The following is a 17,305-nucleotide window of genomic DNA, read 5'->3' as shown; positions in this document are numbered from 1 at the left end:
TGTCCACAGAGGTTCTGCAGCTGCTTTAACTCTGGTCCAGTGAATCCAAGATTTAGATTCTGCAATCTTTATTGCTAAAGGAGAGGCCATTATTACTTCATAAGGTCCTTTTCATCTCCCCTCCAGTTGTTCATGTTTCCAATGTTTCACCCACACCCTATCCCCTGGTTTAAAGGGATGACATCTTGTTATTAGTTTAGAAGGTGTTTGTTCAACAACATAGTCCCTAAGTTTTTCCACTTGCTTATTCAGTTCCCCCCATACTCCCCCCTGATGGCCCCTTTACAATGCATAACTGAAACCTTTGCTGGCTTTTGTACTGCATCGAGAAGATGCTTTATCAAGTGTCCATGTAACCCATGTTTGCCAGCCGAATCCCTGAATCCCCTCTCCTTATACACAGCACCATGAGCATGCAGAGTTAGAAAAGCATATTTACTATCTGTCCAGACATTTAAAGTTTCCCCTTCAGCTCTTTCCAATGCTCTAATTAATGCCCACAATTCTGCCACTTGAGCACTGCAGTTTGCTCCTAGCGGACTACTTTCCACCACTTCCTCATCATTCACAATCGCATATCCAGAAACCCTCCTCCCCTCCTTCATGTAACTCGAACTGTCTGTATACCAATTCAGGGCAGCAAGCAGTTGTGTTCTGAATCCACTTCTGTGGGCAATAGGGTGGCAGGGTTTAGCCGGTTAGACACCACTAATTTCACTTGAGGATTTTCAATCATCATCGCCTGATACTTAAAAAGCCTTTGACTGCTGATCCACAAATACCCTTTATTATCCAGGATAGAATGAACGGCATGAGGGGTGTGGACACTTATGGGACATGAGAAGGTCAATTTATTACAGTCCTATAAAAGGACTGCTATAGCAGCAAGAACCTTCAGGCAGTGTGGCCAGCCTTGGGCAACCCCATCTAATTGCTTAGATAAGTAAGCCACCGGGCGTTGCCACTGTCCTAATTGTTGAGTTAACACCCCCAAGGCAACATTCTTTCCCTAAAGGCATTCTTTTGTTCTCCCTCCCATTCAAAAGCAAACAACGGCTGGCTAGCCTTGTGAATAGGAATCGTGAAAAAAGCATCTTTCAAATCCACAACTGAAAACCACTTTGCTATGAACAAGTGTATACCAAGGCTTCCTGATTAAAATTGTCCACCCTTGATAAGAAATGCTAACCACCAAGATGTCCCCAAATGTCAATTTTAGATAAAAATGCCACTGGCTGCCTTCCCCCCCCCCTATGCACACACTTCTGGGCCAAAACCTCCTCCAACCTTTGTCCTTGTTTATAAATAAATTACCTAGCAAGGAACCAACAAAGGAGAGCTCACCAAACCCTGTTTGCATTTATTAACACAAGCTCTTTTTCTAACAGTTTTGCATACAAATCTTTACTCAAAACAGCATAGCATAGCTATTTATAATCCCAAAATTTTTCTCAACTTCATTCTAACTTCACACAAAAAATAAACAAGTTTAATAAGATATTCTGAGTTACTGAAAGTTTTTTTTTTCTAAACTCTAGTATTGCTTTTAATATAAAATTAGTCAAATTCCAATTTAATCAAATTCCATTCAGATGGAAACAGATTTCCATTAAATTTCCATTAAATAGGGAGAACATTTTACAAATCTAAGCAAACTTTCTTGGTTGATATTAAACAATTTAAACTCAAAAATTTCCCCAAAAAAGTTGTCCAACAATTACTGACTCCTCTTTTGAATAGAAAAAAATTGCAAAAGTGGGCATTAAATTTTCACAACCACCCAACCTTTCTCAAACCTGAATTCTAAGCAGGGAAAAAGTTAAAAAGATCAACCCCCCCCCCTTTTCTCCTCTCTCTCTATCTCTCTCTATCTCTCTCAAAACAACACAGCCAGAAAAAAAAAAGCAGGGGGGGAAAGGGGGTTGTGTCTGCAGATAGAATTTGAAAAGGCATTAACACACTAACATTTGCCAAAGGGAGAGAGCAGAATAGGCAAGAAAATGGTATAGGATTTCCTGCCTGAGCAGGTAACTTTGGGCTGTTCTTAAGAGGGAGAAAAAAAAATAAATAAATAAACAAACACATCTTTCTTCACTTTGTTTGTTGGCCAGACAAACAGAGTGAGGTTATATATTTTTTTGTATCTTCTTTTCTCTTGAGGTTAGTAACAGTCATATTTACTTCACACACAAAGACTCTGCTTTCAAATCCACAACTGATCTTCCTGCTCCAGTATCCACCAAAAACGTTGTCTGTTTGCCCCCTATATCTAAAGTAACCAATGGCTCAGGGGGGGCTTTCTCCAAGCCAGGTCCCCGTCAATCCGACCAGTTAGTTCCTGCCAATCCAATTCCTTCAATCTCCCTATTTCTATTTTCATCTGTCACATTCCTCAAACCATCTCCTACATTCCTCAGACCATCTCTTACCATCCCTGGACCCCCTCTCTGCCCTTTACCCATGAAGGGGGAGTGCATGGGGGGCCCACTGCCAACACCTCCACATCCTCTGCCTTCTCTTCCTCTCCAACCTCTACCTCGCATCTGCCTTCTTGGACATTCTCTTGGACATTCTCTTTGCCAATGACCTCCCTCCTTGCAATTCCACAGCCAACAACTCAGTTTTCTTATGCATTCTAGCATCTCTTTCCTGTTTTTCCACCTTATCCCTATTAACAAACACTTTCCTAGCCACCTCCAACAATTCTGTAGTGTTCTTTCCTAATGCTCCTTCTAACCTCTCCACTTCTTTCTTATATCTTCATAACTCTGTGCTATGAACCTCTCATTCAACATTCGCACATTGTCTGCACTCCTTGGATCAACCTGTGTATAAAGCTCATAAGCCTCAATCAGCCTTTGCAAAAAAAAAACTTTCCGGACTTTCATCTGCCTCCTGCATCACAAAAGACGGCTTTAACACATTCACTGAAGGCTTTCCAGCCTTGCAAAGAGCCTCTACTACTAAATTCTGATATTCCTTTAACAAAGTCATGTGTGCTGGATTTTGTGTATTCCATTCAGGGTCCTTTTCTGGTGCCCTGGCTTCCATCTCTGGCTGTATATCCCGCACAGCCGGCAACCTATCCTTCAAACACTGCCTAACAGCAGCCTTCCACTTCTCCCTTTCCTCGGGAGTCAACAAAATATTCAACAGTTGCTCCTCTTTACTTACTTCTCCCCTCACATTTACAGAGAGACCTTCCAAATCCCCTTCCTCCTTGGGGGCTGACAGCCTCCCCCTTTCTGTTTTCGTCTCACAGCTGGCTGCCTTTCTTCCGACACAGCAGGGGCAATCAGCCCTTCCTCCGGCAGAGCGGCTGCTGGCTCTGCCACAGCCGGCACTGGGGGAGGGAGGGGGAGAAAGGTGGAACGTAGGGAGGAGGTCTGAGAATCAACTCCTCTACCTCCATCCTTATCTCCTTCTTAGCATTTGACACCTTAGTTTCTGAAATCTTCACATCTTTCACTCTTTTAGTTTGTACTTGAAGCTTTTTTTCCTTTGGGTCTAGCCACACACAAACGAACCATTTCAGCTTGCCATTGCAATAACTCATCAGCTCGTCCTGCTACTGCATCCCCCCACTGATCTATATACTGAAATTGGTTAGGATAGTTTTCTTAAAAGTCCCCTCTGGGGGCCACCCCACATCCATACTATGCCCCCCCATCCTAACACACTGCCAATGACCTACAGCGCCGGCGGTCACTAGTAGGGAATGCACTGGCTTAACCACCCACACAACCTAACACGGACTTCATTAGGATCGCCGTCCCGAGTCCAGGGGAGTGATCAGGCCCCCTCTTCTATCTTCAAGTGAGATAGGTACCATTACTTTAAACACATACTCGCCTGCCTTGTAGTTACACCCATCCTGGCCAGGAGTTGGTTCAGACTTCCTTTCCTTTCCCAAAGGGTTCTTGGACTGGCCTTCAGTACTGTCGGCTCTGCTGAGAAGCCACAGCTGTCTCCTGGAGGAAACACACCCCCATGGCGCCTGGAGAATTGTTCAGAGATGGCTTACCAGCAGGTCCGAAGGGTCCAGCCGTCCTCAGCGAAATATCGCCTCACTCAAGCTTTTCCCGGCCAATGCACCAGAAAATGTTGTAGAAATCAAAGACTTGAATCAGCTCTTTGAGGAAAGGGAAGTTTATTGCATGCAGGTTCAGAGAGCCATCCTGGCTTAAACAGTCTGAACTCAGATTGTACTTTGATGACCACTTTTATAACCCTTTCTGGCGGGGGTTATTTTCGGGTCACATTACATTCTATAGGTCCTTATTCTAACATAGAAAAACTACTAGACAGATCTATAATCGATAGCTCCTCGTTTACATTGGAATGTTTTTAGCAATCAGCAATATATCAAGTGTTAAGCAATTGAGATATACCATGTGACAGGCAGTTAGTAATATATCATGTGCAGAGCTGGGAACAGGATGTCTGGCCATCCTAAATTTAAGAGTTGTCTTGTAAGCAAAACAAACCCACATTTTTGTTGGGCCATCTGCTTTTTATACACATCCTTTGTCGGACCAGTATTTTTCCAGGTACCACTTTAGTATAGGGTTTCCTGTCTGAGCAGGGGGTTGGACTAGATGACCTCCAAGGTCCTGTCCAACTTTACTACTACTACTACTATTATCATTATCATTATCATTATTATTATTATTATTATTATTATTATTATTATTATTATTATTATTATTATTATTACATAGGTGGACAGGATTGATTCTCCAGAAAGTTGATTAAGAAAACTATCTGGCATGAGTTATTTGTAGCAATTATCTGTTCTATGCTATAGTATTATATTGTCCTTTTGTGATGATTGGTATAAAAATGTTTTGCTGAATTTATCCATTGCATCCCATGGCCTTAACTGTACCGGTTATCAAAGAATTTGATTTTCTTTCCCAGTCTCCTTAATGTTTATGTCAGCTTTCTCCTGGCTAGTACTACAAGAGGATTGCAAGAGGGTTACAGGAATTGCTGTGAAAGGTTAACATGTGAATTCCTTTCTTAAGCCAACATGCTTCTTTTGCTTTATTTCCTAAAGGTAAATAATATGATCAATTAAAAAAATAATCATGTGGAGGTTTTTTTTGCAACAATGGAACATTTATCCTTAAAATAAGAATGAGTTTGGTCTTTGATCTGGGGGTTAGAGATAGACTTCTGTAGCTCTATTTATGTCTATCTTTCCATTGGAAAAGATTCCTACTGAAAAAAAGAAGTATAAAGATATATGAATGTTTCAGTTTATGACAGAAGACAACCAACTTCTGAATTCAGCACATGAAGCTTACAAGGAATAACAAGGAGCAAATGTTGAGGCAAACACATGGAAGAATTCCTTTTTCCAGAGAGAGACAAGTTGCAAGTCAGGCTGTGTCTTCGAAGCTTTGGAGCATGGCAAATAAACTTCACCCAAAAGAACAAGAATAGCTGTATTAGATTTCATATATCATACAGTAATATTTAGAAGCTTCTACAGATTGAAAGAACTTTGCTGCAGCTACAAGGGGGAAACCATGTTGTTCATTTTTACTTCCTACTGAGAGGCTGCCATAACAAGTAACTGCAGAAAATGTTTTACTATCCTGATGTGTGTATCAAAGATGTGGCAAAAATCTATTCAGGAAACATGATGGACATAGACTATTATCCTATCCTGCTAATTCATATAGACACAAACAATATTGCCAGACGCTGCTTTAAATTTATTACAACTTCACTATGAAGCTCTGGATGGGAAGATGGATAACAGATGGTGTTTTCACCATACTTCCTATTTAAAGCCTAGGAAGAAGTATAAGAATATTGTAAGTGAATGATTAGCAATGCAGACAGATATTGAGAGAAAAAGTTTTGATTTTGTGTCGAAGGTCTTCAGGAAAGAAATAAGTTTTATTTCATAAACACTGGGGAAGTACAGTTGGCAGGTTTTTCAAAAACCTGATAAAGAAGTACAGGTTAAACTATTTTAGAGAAGGCATGAGAGGTGCATAATACTAAGTACCAGAAACAGCAGGAAAGAAACTGAGATAGGGCACTATATGGGGGGTGGGCAGAGCCAAACTTGTTATTTTAAAATAAGATAACTAATCTAACATTAAGGCATTATTGAAAACTAATGGGATAAAACTCATGACTGGAACAAGGTATTAAAGGATGTATGTATGTATGTATGTATGCATGTGTGTATGTATGTATGTATGTACATGTATATATACACACACAATTAAAACTCTTGTGTCTGTAATCTTTAGGTGAAACAGTGCATCACAGGGCAACAATTTGTGAAACAAAGTACTTCAAATGGGCTAACTTACAGAATGTATCCAAAATGTTGGACCCATGACTCCCATGTAATTGAAATTTGGCCAATTTGTGATTAGTTCACTGCCACCCAAAGATTCAGTAGATTGGTTCCACCCTAGTCCTGCAGAGGCTGGATAGATTGGCCCCACCAGTGGCTGCCAGAAGTTAGCCAGCTGCAAGCAAGCTGGCCAGAAGATGGAAGTTGCTCTGAGTCTCTACTGCCTTTTTATTCTTGGTCATTCTGTTTCTCTGTTTAGATAAGGAAATATCTCTGAAAATATTGCCCAGTGAGTAATATTTATGACTAGTCATATAGTCATAATAAAATAATAAAAAAATGTTTCTTGAGTTTGTACTGTCCAAAGATTTAGGTTCCTTGTGAACACAGCCTTTACAATCTGTTTATATAGGTGATTAGCATTAAAAATATCTGGAGAGCAGTAAATTAGGTGAAACCAGAATAAACCAATTGAAAAGGAAAGTTAAGGAGTGTGCAGAGGGCCAGTTTGATCTAGTGCTAAAGGCACCAGGCTAAAAACTAAGAGATAGCAAGTTCAACACTTAGACATGAAAGCTGACCAAGACACTTTAAGCCAATTACTCTGTCTCAGATGACAACATCAGGCTTGGACAACAGTTGGTTTAAAAATAAAAGGTGGACCCTGCACATGCAGGAAAAATACTAGAAAGAAAAATAAAGGGAATGTGTACAGTGCATGAATCTAATTATGGAGTATCAACCGAGAATCCTTTGATAAAAATATAAGATAGAAGAAGCAGTACTATAAGTATTATAATATTCTACAATAAATATTGTAGAATCTACTACACAGATTCTGTAGTAGATTCATAATTTACTACACAGGAAACTGGATGATTGGAACTAAGAAAATATCATCTAAACCAGGGCTTTTCAACCGGTGATACATGGCCAGTGTTACATTGGCATGTGGCAGGTGGTACGCAGCCCTGCTCAGCCCAGCCAAGGGTAGCAGGGGAGGGAACAAGCCAAAGTGGCGCAGCACAGGACTTGCCGTGAGAGAGTCCTTGGTAGTTGCAGGATTGGCACCTCTGACTCACCCGGAAGAGAAAGGAAGAGGAGGGGGGCGGAGATAGGAAGGGATATAAAAGGAGGCAGTTTGGGCAGGACAGGGAGAGAAGAAAAAACTCCAGAGAAAGAGGCAGAAGAGAAAAGGTTTTTCTCACAGAAGCGGTAAAAGAGAGAGAGAGAGAGAGAGAGAGAGAGAGAGAGAGAGAGAGAGGGAGAGAGAGAGAGGGAGGGAGGGAGAGACAGAAACAGAGACAGAGACAGAGACAGAGAGAAAGAGAAGGAAAGGATTTTGGAGGAACGTGTGAATGAGAATGGGAAGGATTTGGAGGAACATTTGTGTGTGAATAGGGTGGATATTGCAGGAACATTTGTGTGTGACAATGGGGAGGATTTTGGAGGAACATTTGTGTATGAATGGGGAGGATATTGCAGGAACGTGTGTGTGAGAGAATGGGGAAGATAATGGAGGAACATATGTGAATGGGGAGGATTTTGGAGGAACGCTATGTGAGAATGGGAAGCGCCGGATGAACCACGCTTTGCAGGATGAAGTGGGAGGACCTATGCCAACAGGCCTGTTGGTAGCAGGAAGGCTCCAAAGGATGTAGCTGTGGGGGGGGGAGAGAGCAGAAGGCTTTCCAGCAGGTGCTGCCAGGCCTGAAAATGCAGCGCTGCCCCTCCGCTTTCCAACCCCGAAATTCCGGAGTAAAGTTGGGCAGCCTTTGAGTGCTGCTGACAAGCTGAAAATCTGCTGTAATCTCAGCAGCTGTCCCTTTCCTTGGCTGGGTGAGGCTGGAGTGCTTGGCCTTTAGTTGGGGCTGTCGGTATGGTGGTGGGCAGGAGCACTGGGGGAGCACCGCTTTGCAGGACAAAATGGACAGAGGTACTTGCAAGTCCCACCCCAGCTATGGCAAGAAGCTGCAACTGCATCTGTGCCCAGGGGCGAGAAGGAACCGGAGGGGTGCAGAGGCTGGGCTGCCTTCTGGCCCACTGGATTCAGGTTTTTCCCTTGATTGGGGGCTTATGGCCTGATTCTCACTGAAATGCAAATCCCTCTCTAAGCAGGTATTGGGAAGCTGAAGGCCTCTATCTTCTGGGCTGCTGCTAGAGAGGAGAATCAAAATAGGGCAAAACAAGCATAGTCCACCATGGTTTATTGATTGCAAAGTTTTCCTGGGTTTTCCTATCCCTTCCTGGGCTATTAAAATCACATTGACAAGATCTGTACTGAACATCTGGCTGCAAACTACTCAGCCAGATTTTATCCCAGCTCCTTGTGCAATCCCAGGGCACATTCTAGAGGTAAGAGAATGTAGTAACAGGAGAGAGTTTCAAAATTGATTAGTTATTTATTCTTCTCTTTAGCAGCAATAACTATGTTCTTTGACGTAGCAACCTGCAGGCTGTGAACTTTCTTTTCCCCTTTGGGGAAAGAATTCAGAAGTGCTAGATTTATTTTTCCTGCTAATTACAGTATACCTTATTGGTTTTTTAAGGAGCTTATGAGAAAAAGATGTGCCTGAAAATTAAAAGATGTATCGATTGAGTTGTGAGACAGGAAAGGAAAGTACATGGACTTATGCACTTCCAGTTGCTGACAGATGTGCCACTAATATTCTGTCTTGACACCTGCATGATCTCAGGGCCCAAAGATTATCTTCATTCTCCATTAGGCGGTATTGTGGATTAACTAAATTTTTCTCCGTTCTGATTTTAAGGTGAGTATCCTGAGCTATGGAGGCCTTTGATCTTTTTCTTAAATCATAATAATAAAATAATGAGAACTAAAGGGAAAGCAGATTAGAAAGAATGAGACCTTTTGGGGTCTTCAATTACCTTCCTGTTAAGAGTTCCTTAATAAGGTTTGCGCTTCCTTCCTAATATCAATAAAGGTGGTTTTTCCATAAAATATGTGAAGAACTGTAATTAGTGATTTAACTATGTTTTCTTTTTGGCTGTATGTTTAATGTATGTTTAATTGAGAAGGGCTTGGAGAGGTAAAAGTGGCCAATATGGAGGTTGCACCTTGCCCTCCAGATCTCTGTCTCCCCTGCAGATCTCTGGAGAGGAGGAGGGGTTGGCAGGGGAACTGTGTGAGGAAAGTCTGCCCCAACAAGCCAGCATCCTTACCACTTATAATTGGAAATGGGAATTCCCTTTTGAGAAGGCCAGCCTCCCTTGTACAGGACCCAGAAGTGCTGCTCCCCTGCCACCACCTCTTGCTCTCCAGAGATCTGTCAAGACAGAAGTTGGGACTCAGAGGAAACTGCTTCCTGCAAATGTCCTCCACCTCCTGCTTTGCTGGTAAGGGCACCAGACAGGGAAACACCAACAATGTCTGGGATTGGGAAAAGAACATCTCTTTAACATGCTACACACACACACACACACACACACACACACACACAAAAACATTCCAAGCTTGGAGACTTATATCCACATCTGAGCTAGCAAATGGCCAATCATGCCTGGGCTTGGGGAGAAAGCCCTCTCCTTCCTTTGTGGATAAAAGTCCCCAAACCTGGAATGTGGTGTGTGTGTGTGTGTGTGTGTGTGTGTGTGTGTGTGTGTGTGTGCGTGCGTGCATGCATGCATGCACCTGTGTATGTACTTGGCTGATAGCAGTTTGGGGAGACGAGGAATTTATGGGGCACCGAGTTGTCCCCACATCGAGTTAGCCAGTGCGACTTGTTCCGTTCCGACCCAGCTATCTTGAGTCAGCTGTGTCCAGTGAGTGGCATCGAGCAGGCCATGCCCGTCTGGTAGGCGACTGGTGGCCCTCGAATATTGCCATATCCTGAAAGTGGTACAATCTCTGAAAAGGTTTGAAAAGCCCTGATCTAAACTATATATCTGGTTAGGTTATTTTGGAAAGACCATTAGATAATTTATTTCTCAAATTTTCAAAGAGGAAAGATCCACATTAACTTCAATAATGCAGGACAATTTTAATTTAATAATAGCAGTAAAAAGAATAAGGTTTCTTATACATTTCGTATTTCTTGGCTGCATGACAGCTGTGAATAATTCCTATTTTTAATCTGATTTTGTTTATGTATCTCTCAGTGATAACATGGAAAGAGATCTCCTGCTTTGGAGTAGGTTGGAGTAGATAGTTTTCAAATTTTCCTGCCAGCAGTATGGGTGTATCTGTATTTGTACTTACCCTGTAGAAAATAAGGCAGTCATGTCGTGTTCAGCTGTTTGTTCACTAAGGATTTTCAAATCATGACAACTGACTAACCAAGGATATAGAAGCAACTCTTGGCAAATCTGCCAAGCTTCTTCTAGAGTGGATTTATATTATCCCAAATGGCACTAACTTCTTTTCAAAAGAATGCTCCTTGCACTAGTAAATGCTTTGGCATAGATTTATTTGTAACTCATATTTCTAAATTTTTGTGCTGTTCTGGTTGATCTATCATATGTTATTAAATCCATTTCAACTTTCTGTGTGGATAAGCAGCTAATCTCCCATTGGCACAAGCAATCTATGCCAGGTAGAAAACAGAGGGGAGATAAATGTTGGCAGACTGAGCTATACAGATTATGAAACATGTGATTTTGGATTAATTTGAGTTCAAGCAGCTTCATCAGTTGCTATGACCCTTGTCCTATAATAATATCCTAAAAGAAATATTATTAAAACAATGAGATTTTTGAAAGATTTACCAATAATACCAATTCAGATGTTCATATCCTTGGCAAGCAGGAAAATATGCTAATCTATAACTTCTGAAACAGCAAATCATTGGAGATATTGTATTAAGAGTTCCATAAAGATTAAGACTGATTAAGCAGTTTAATCTATAGGGAAGTATAAATCTGGCATAGCACTGCATTTAATTTTAGGCAAAAAGTGATGCAGACTTACAGATACAGCATCTTTTTTATCATACATGTCAAAACGATGAAAAGGGGGGGGGTGCTGGACTAAAGGTAGGGAAAGTTTAATCCTCCCTTACATACAGGTCAGTTGGGTAATCTTGGGCCAATCCCTCTTTCAACCCTAGAAAGCAGGCAATGACAAACCATTTCTATAATCTTGCCAAGAAAGCTGTAGAGACTTTTCCAGGCAGTTCCCAGGAATGAACATTGACTTCAAACCCCACCCCCACCACCCCCAAAATTATCATAGATGTAGGATTTTTCTCTTCCTGACAGATTCTAAAGCAGGCATGCCAAACTCGTGATGTCACGTGATATTGTGCGACGTATCGCGACTTTTCCCCCATTGCCGGCAATGGTGTAGGCGCAGTTTCAGCATGACGCATCTGGCCCGCAGGCTGGCAGTTTGACATGCCTGTTCTAAAGTATGTTTCAATGGCAAAATCTGTAAAGCTCTGGGAACCTGTAATCCTAGGCCTGATGTTATACACCCCTTCATTACATGCAGGAATTTAAAATACTTGCTTTCTGTTGCCACTCAGTATAAGGACTGATGTAAAATAAGTGTGGAAATTTTTTTCAGCTTTTCCTAATATCCAGTTACAAGAATAATCCTGTTAAAATGCATATTGTCAAACACCTGCTCTTTTTTGATGAACGAACTAATTAATTCTGTGCACCAAACAGAAAAGAATACAAAATAGGCCATTTGAAAGTGACAGGGAGTGTCCTATTAAACATCATTTCAATTTCCCAAGGAAGTTAGGGTAGAAGGTAGGGAAAAGCTTTCTATTATGTTTATTATGTCTACTGCTTAGTTTGATTTACCAAATACTTGAGAGTGAACATTTTTAACTTTGACCTTGTGCCACTCTAAAGGCCTCTCCTGGTCTTCCATAAAGGGGTCAAAACTTCACTCTGTAGCCTTGCACGGGGAGCACTGAGGACCCTGCAACCATGAGAGCCTGCCCCTCCCCCCATGTATGTTAAATGGCTATCTTGGAATTTTTTATGTTTCTGAAATTTTATAATCTTATAATTTAATTTTTTAACCTTAAATTAATTTAATATTTAATGTTAATTTTATATGTTGTTTTATGTATTGATTATATTGCACATCTCCCAGAGACTCTCCCAGAGATGTGCAGTTTAGAAACGTGAAATTAAATATATCTATATGTGTGTGTATATGTGTGTGTTTGTGTTTATATGTGTGTATATATATATAACATGCACACAGCCCAGGTTCGAATCTCAGAAGGGTATGTCTGGCTGAAGAGAGTTAAGAAGCTCGAAATAGCTATTCCAATTCTCCCTTTATTCTTTGTTAGCAATCTTAAAAAAAAATGTATATATGTATATATATATATGTATGTATGTATGTATGCATATGTATATGTATATGATATATGTGTATAAACGTGCACACACACACACACACACACACACACACACACATGTTTTATAAAGAATTTTCTCTGACAACTGTAAATTTCCCTTTGAACTTGCCTGCTGCAGCCTCTGAAGTGCAACAATTTAAAACTGCTTGACAGGCCTGCAGTGGCTGTCGGGCTTGGCTTCCAAAACAATATAGCTGAGCCAAACATCCACTGGCTGACTGCTATATTCTATCTACTGTATAAGTAAATATCTACAATATATAAAAAATTAATTTGTTGTCAGTCCCATTGGTCACATTGGGACCAAGTGCTCAACACTGAGAAACTCTCTCAGCCAATTTTGGAAATGGATATTTAAATCAAATATCCAGTCTGCTCAATTGAAAAACATCCAAATACACTTTTCAAGCATTTAATTTGTTTTTGAAAACAATTGCATACAACATGTGTTAATTGTAGTGCTGGGCATTTTTTTTCTATTTAATTCCCTTATAAACTTTGAATAATTTTTACAAGCACATGTTCATTCATCCTGTTTTCAATTTTTTTTAAAAAAAAAACCCCCAGTTTATATTTTCTGTTAAAATTTCTCCTTAAGTATTCTTTTTGTCAGGACGCTACCGTATATGATTACTATTGTGCATAATATTCCATAATATACATGTTTTAATGCAGATGTTCATAATCTGTATTTTTGAATTTATTTTGATCAGAGAATTGCATCTCAAAACTTTGGAGAAATGCCAGAAATGAAAAGACAATTGCTACTCTGGGAAGTGAAAACTAGGTCATTCATATGAAATGTAAATATGTATTTATTTATTTATTAAATTTCTATGCTGCCCATCTCCCCTACAGGGTAGGTCTGGGAGCCTTACAAATTATAGAAACAAGTGAAAAATAATTAAAATGTTTAAACAAACAAACATTAAACTTTATTAAAAAGTGTGCTAAAACCATGCTTCAAGAGCCAAGAGACAGATGGGGTGGGGATGAGATCATGCCCAGATCAGCCACCTCCACAGTGAGCACCCTCCTCAGGGCCCCAAGCCAACCAATAACATCAGGTTTTGATACCTTCTGGAAAGCCAAAAGGGAGGTGGCAGTTCTTACCTCCAGTGGTAGAATGTTCCACAGGGTTGGAACCACAGCAAGAAAGTTTTGTTTGTTTGTTTGTTTCAATACCTTAGCAGACAAGATCCATAGCGGGCCTCTTTCTCTGGCATCTGTTCCTTCATCTGAGTCAGATTAGACAATCTATCTAAAATGTAACATTTCCTTTTCCATTCTGATGTGTGATTAACATATTTTTATCGTACATTTAGAAGTGGAAGGTAATGCATGTCTCTACTTAGTGCTCAACACAGTAACTCATATTAAGATTCTGGACAGATGGATTCCTAGAGCCATTCTTTTTATTGTTTTGAATGTGATGATTCTAGTTTCTTGCTTACTTTTCTTCTTAAACAATTTAATGCAACGGAAAGCACTATAGTGAATAAACCAACTAAAGCCTTCCGAAACATTTTAAGTAAACCAAAAGATCCAGTAACCCCTGAGGTGGGTGAGGTAGGACAGGAGTCAGTGTAAGAAGTGAACAATTACTATGTAGGACCGGCAGGCAGAAGACTAGCAGAGCTCACACATGAACACCAACTAACTGTCAGAGTTATGATGACATGGACAGACTGAACAATAATTTCAACTAGGAAAGTATCCTAATCAACCTAAATCCCAGAGAATTTCTGAAAGCCTGGCATTCAGACAACTCAGCCATCAATAGTACATAAACAACATTTACATACCATTCAAAACAGACAATTTGTAGCTAAACCAAAAAGACCAAAACACCTCTTTTCCAGCAATCAATATTCAGAGATTAACACCAATCAAGTAGAAAACAATACCCCAATCATTTGTAGAAAACACAGTTCTACAAATATTCCCTTCTATTGGTAGCTAACATCCATTTAGGCACACATTAAACATTAGTTTAATGATATTTACTGTTTTTAAAGAAGAAATTCAATGTATACAAATGTATGGCATTTACTATGTTGGCCATGGTTCTACAGCTGACAGACTGTTGAATGTCCTTGCCATTTTTAATGATATCTGTTTCACAGATAGGGCAATTATGCTTCTGAACTGAAGGTGAGTCACTGTTCTACTCTTTCCCAGATGCAAGGCATCTGAATTACCCAATATTAATTGTCTAGTGTCAGAGCTTGGATAATTTAGAATGACAGGCGTAGAAAGAGTCTAAACATCAGTCCTGTGTCCATTCAGCAATATAGTCTTCCAGAAAATGATTTGGTAAAATAATTGATTGACAAAGATTGTAAGATGGAAAAGGGTAAGCCGAAAGAAGAGAATTTAGTAGAAACTTTTGCAGGAAGAGGAAGCAGAAGAAAAAGTCAAGGGAGGAAAGGAAGAGAAGGCTAAGGTTTCATAAAGAAGAAGGCCACCAGCAATTGGTAGTGGATGATAACCCAAATCTGACAGTTGCTAAATCTGATGCATGTCATTTTTACATCAGGGCAGAACACAAACCAATGATCTATGTATATTTTCTGAATTAGGTCATCAGTTCTATATACAACAGCAAGCTGTACATAATTAATAATTTGTGTAGCAAAAGTAAACAGAGCTGATAAGATGCATAATGTCAGTTTTCATATTTCTTTCAAAGCAGATCTCAAGATCAAAAGAACAATGTCACAAAATCTGTAAATCAAGATATGTACTTTATTTCCTCCCATCAAGCTTTACAATTTCCAAAAGAAAAATAGAAGGTCTGAGCAAAAAAAAAAAAAAAGACACATTCTAAAGTTCTTATCTACAGTATGTTTGTTGATGAAGACATAAGAAAACAGTGTATAGACTAACCACAGTTTTGCAGAGATTATGGGAAAGTAATTTTACATTTAAAAAAAAACAGAAACCCAAATTTTCATTTTTGGACCTGGGGAATCTAAAGTATCTTAAAAGAAAAAAAAAGCCTTTTGTTTCCTGAATTGAAAGTACAGGAAAATGAAAGGAAGTATCAGCCCTGGCTGATGCTGATACTGGAGGCTGGGGGAGGAGGGAGACAGGGGACTAAAGTAGTGATAATTTGTTTTTCTGTGAAGACTTGGTTATAATTAGAAAATATATTTGCATAAATATATTTTGGGCTGTAATAGGAATATCAAATTGAAATTACATTCCCTCAATAAATCTGATTCCGGAAGAAAATTGAATTTGTTAGCTAAAACTTCCAGATCTGATCATATTTTATAGGAGGCTTTTTAAAGGCTATCAGTTTCTTGTAGTAATGCCTAATTTTTAGCATTTTTGTATTTTGTGGGGGTGGGGTGAGGTGTCCCAAGGCCTGACACATTGCTGCCCTCAATAACTTTCCATTACGTATACAGTCACAATCAAATCAAATCTGAACATTTTTGCCGTTTCTAGTATGAAGGTTGTCTCCTAAAAGTTTTCTCAACAAATGACAGAGATTAGAATGGTTTTATGATCTTATGAAACCTTGGGTAAAGTAGGAAATTGAGATTCTTCAAGTCTGGGCCTGTTCTGGATTCAGAGATATAACAATGCCTTGTTATCAAACTTGGCCCAATTAAGCTTTCTGTGCTGCCTCACTTTGATATTAGTTACTATCCTATCATCAAAACCAACTATCAGATCTGCCTTGGAAATGGACTGTGATTGCTTCATATTGCTATCCTTTCTCACATGGGCTTGGTAGTGAAAGAATAAGTTATTATGAATGATAATGAATATTATAAATGATAACAAAGAGCCTTGCTGAAGCGATCAGCAGCAGGAGGGCAATGCAAATTTGAATGCTGGTATTAACAATTATACAGTGTCTTAAGATTCAGTTTGTCTCCTTCACTGAGTTGTCTCTATGTACAGTATAATTATATGTACAACCTCTCTGCTGCAAATCTCCAAGGGTTTTACATAGTAATTACTTCTATGGCATCTGCCACTAACACAATATCAACTCAGAGGATGGGTAACATCCAAACCATTCATAGGTGCAGAATTCATGCATATCTTAGGAGAATATTGTTAGAATTTTAATGATGGAATAAACTTCCCCAATGGTTCTGTCAACCTGGAATGGAGCCCCAATATATGAGAAACTTTTCTAGCAATTACCTTTGCTGTCCTTCCAGCAGATCAAAGGTCTCCTACCTTCTCCTATAATCAGTTTTATGGTCAAATATTACCACAGTGAAATAAATTGCAATGGAGAAAGTCAGGCTGCAGCCAGGAAGTTTATTTCACCAAGATCAAAAGCATTTCCTACTTGAGCTGAAATATGAGTCAGTCTAATATTGCCTCAGGTCCTAATCCTTTTAAGTTTTCTTGCTGTAAAGAAGGATAAAAAGGATGATTTTTTTTAAGGGTAGACAGGATATAACCCCAAATGAATCAGATAGGAAACATAGGAAGGATAAATATAGGCTGAATTTAGAAACAGATTCTAGTGTGCAATCACACAGTGATTAATGAAGAAAACCATTCATTAAAAGATGTGGGTATGTACATAGTATACATAATAAGTAACAGAACTCAGTGACTGGTTGGTTAATTTTCTTTTCTCAGGGCATGATCAAAGGATAGTCAGAGA

At 39.6% G+C, this 17,305-nt stretch overlaps 1 protein-coding gene across 5 annotated transcripts in view; it reads right to left on the bottom strand.

The window, feature by feature from the left end:
• The window catches only part of PTPRT (protein tyrosine phosphatase receptor type T), a 704,411-nt gene that overhangs the window by 344,850 nt on the left and 342,256 nt on the right, over nt 1-17,305 (bottom strand). The window contains exon 1 of one of the 5 annotated variants that reach the window (XM_039323715.1): nt 3,175-3,223. The exons of the other annotated variants lie outside the window; for them this stretch is intronic. The gene's annotated coding sequence lies outside the window, so the exon portion shown is untranslated. Of the gene's footprint in view, nt 1-3,174; nt 3,224-17,305 lie in introns of those variants that run through there. 5 annotated transcript variants of the gene reach the window in all.

The sequence above is a fragment of the Crotalus tigris genome, unplaced genomic scaffold (genome assembly GCF_016545835.1).
Source record: "Crotalus tigris isolate CLP2741 ecotype Arizona unplaced genomic scaffold, ASM1654583v1 scf7180000024281.4978605, whole genome shotgun sequence".
NCBI classification, from domain to species: domain Eukaryota; kingdom Metazoa; phylum Chordata; class Lepidosauria; order Squamata; family Viperidae; genus Crotalus; species Crotalus tigris.
The sequence above is the reverse complement of the archived record's forward strand: the minus strand, read 5'-3'. Positions and strand labels throughout refer to the sequence as shown.